This window comes from Pieris brassicae, unplaced genomic scaffold, assembly GCF_905147105.1.
Source record: "Pieris brassicae unplaced genomic scaffold, ilPieBrab1.1, whole genome shotgun sequence".
Taxonomy (NCBI): Eukaryota; Metazoa; Arthropoda; class Insecta; order Lepidoptera; family Pieridae; genus Pieris; species Pieris brassicae.
This window is the reverse complement of record NW_025576119.1, coordinates 10001-12500: the sequence shown is the minus strand read 5'-3', so window position 1 is coordinate 12500 and position 2500 is coordinate 10001. Positions and strand designations below refer to the sequence as shown.

Sequence of the window (2500 nt, the reverse complement as noted above, 5' to 3'; positions counted from 1 at the left end):
TTATACATACATACATACATACATACATACATACATACATATTATTAATAAATATAATTGTTTTTTTTGTTTTTTCTTTTCTTCAAATAAACCCACATTGCCATTTCTCTGAGCGTGTGCTGCGAGCTTCAACGAGAAACATATCTATCAATACAAATGTCTATTCAAAAAAAGAAAACAAACAAAATCATATCAGTCAATAAAATAAATAATAATATTTTTTACTACTACTACTAGTACTACTACGTGCTACTACTGCACGCCAATACACATACATAATAAAATGAAAAATCGTCTCTCTCTCGCTCGCTCTACGAGAAACATTCGACGTCCGCTCCAATGCCGACGCGGACTATTGCTCTCGGTATAGATGTGGAGCGAAACAGTCGTGCGCACAGCGTCGACTCGTTCTCGTTGCCGCGCGTCGTTCGTCTCAAATAGACACGAACGACGGACGAGAGAGAATAGAATGTGTTCTTGTTTTTGTGTTTGTGCGAAGTGTGAGAATATTATATACATATATTCGCGCATGGATGATATAGATATGGGTATGGATTTTCGGAGGAAATTATATCAAATTCGTATTTCGAATGCGAGGCCGCCGAGATCTTTCCCAGCTCTCTCTCTCTCTGTGTGTGTGGTGTATAGTACATTTTATATATCTCTCTTGTGTCAACACAAAATAACAAAGAATATACATACTACTCCTCCTCATATTTTATATAATATAATATAAAATTATATTATAGCACCGCGTTCGCAGACCGTATGGTGATGTACCAATCGACCAAGATTTGGGACCGTCTCCCCCGGTGTTATCTGTGATGTTAAAAGAATACGCTTCTAGGCACACCTCAACGCAGGGCGCCTAGCGTGTCGACACGTGCGCGGTCGCCACGGCGACCGTATATGGAAAGAATGTATAAAAGAGGACGCACACGCGCCCATCGTCGAAACGGTGTGCGCAGCGTCGTGTTGGAATTTATCCCTCAAGCTCCGGGCGTTGATCGTATCTAGTGCGAATCATGCGTGTGTGTGCGCATGTAATTGCCAGCCGAGTTTTAATATGTTTACAATAACGTATTGAATAAAAATTGAGAAGTTGCGTTTAGATGAATGTTCAATTTTCAAATTGTCACAACATCGATTCCCGCCCGCGGGGTCGTGTTCGTTGCAGTTTTATGTCCCTCACAGTGGTCGAGCATCGTTGTACATCACCTCGTTGCGAGATCGTGACGGGACGGCCGCTCGTAGACCGGTCAAAGTTAGTCTATCGATATGAAGCGCGAACGTCGCGTCGCGTGCAAATTCGACGCGTTACGTTCACGCGTGTCGAGAAGGCGCGCGCGCAAGCGCGCGCCCCTCGACGCCGCCGAGCCAGCGGCTCGCCGAAGCCGCGTGACCGCGGTGTAGGCGTGTCGTTTGCGTAAGCAGCTCCCTGGTTGATCCTGCCAGTAGTTATATGCTTGTCTCAAAGATTAAGCCATGCATGTCTCAGTGCAAGCCGTATTAAGGCGATACCGCGAATGGCTCAATATATCAGTTTTGGTTCCTTAGATCTTACTCAGTTACTTGGATAACTGTGGTAATTCTAGAGCTAATACATGCAATCAGAACTCTGACCAGTGATGGGATGAGTGCTTTTATTAGATCAAAACCAATCGGCGGAGGGCCATGCGTCCGAAGTCGTTAATTTTGATGAATCTGGATAACTTTTGCCGATCGCACGGTCCAGTACCGGCGACGCATCTTTCAAATGTCTGCCTTATCAACTTTCGATGGTAGTTTCTGCGACTACCATGGTTGTCACGGGTAACGGGGAATCAGGGTTCGATTCCGGAGAGGGAGCCTGAGAAACGGCTACCACATCCAAGGAAGGCAGCAGGCGCGCAAATTACCCACTCCCGGCACGGGGAGGTAGTGACGAAAAATAACGATACGGGACTCTTACGAGGCCTCGTAATCGGAATGAGTACACTTTAAATATTTTAACGAGGAACAATTGGAGGGCAAGTCTGGTGCCAGCAGCCGCGGTAATTCCAGCTCCAATAGCGTATACTAAAATTGTTGCGGTTAAAAAGCTCGTAGTTGCATTTGTGCGCCGCGCTGTCGGTGCACCGCATCCGCGGTGATACTGACACGTCTGCGGAGCATATCGTCGGTGAGCCGGCGGTAAAACGCCGGTTCAATATCAAAATCCTATCGCGGTGCTCTTCGGTGAGTGTCGAGGTGGGCCGACAATTTTACTTTGAACAAATTAGAGTGCTCAAAGCGGGCTCAAAATGCCGCTTGAATATTTCGTGCATGGAATAATAGAATATGATCTCGGTTCTATTTTGTTGGTTTTCAGAACTCCGAGGTAATGATTAATAGGGATAACTGGGGGCATTCGTATTGCGACGTTAGAGGTGAAATTCTTGGATCGTCGCAAGACGAACATCAGCGAAAGCATTTGCCAAAGGTGTTTTCATCAATCAAGAACGAAAGTTAGAGGTTCGAA

At 45.6% G+C, this 2500-nt stretch overlaps 1 non-coding gene across 1 annotated transcript in view; it reads left to right on the top strand.

Moving 5' to 3' along the window:
- Nucleotides 1-1435: 1435 nt before the first annotated feature.
- The window catches only part of LOC123719545, a 1906-nt gene continuing 841 nt past the window's right edge, over nucleotides 1436-2500 (top strand). Inside the window, exon 1 of the ribosomal RNA XR_006755612.1 lies at nucleotides 1436-2500. This exon is cut by the window's right edge and continues 841 nt beyond it. This is a non-coding gene — a ribosomal RNA (small subunit ribosomal RNA).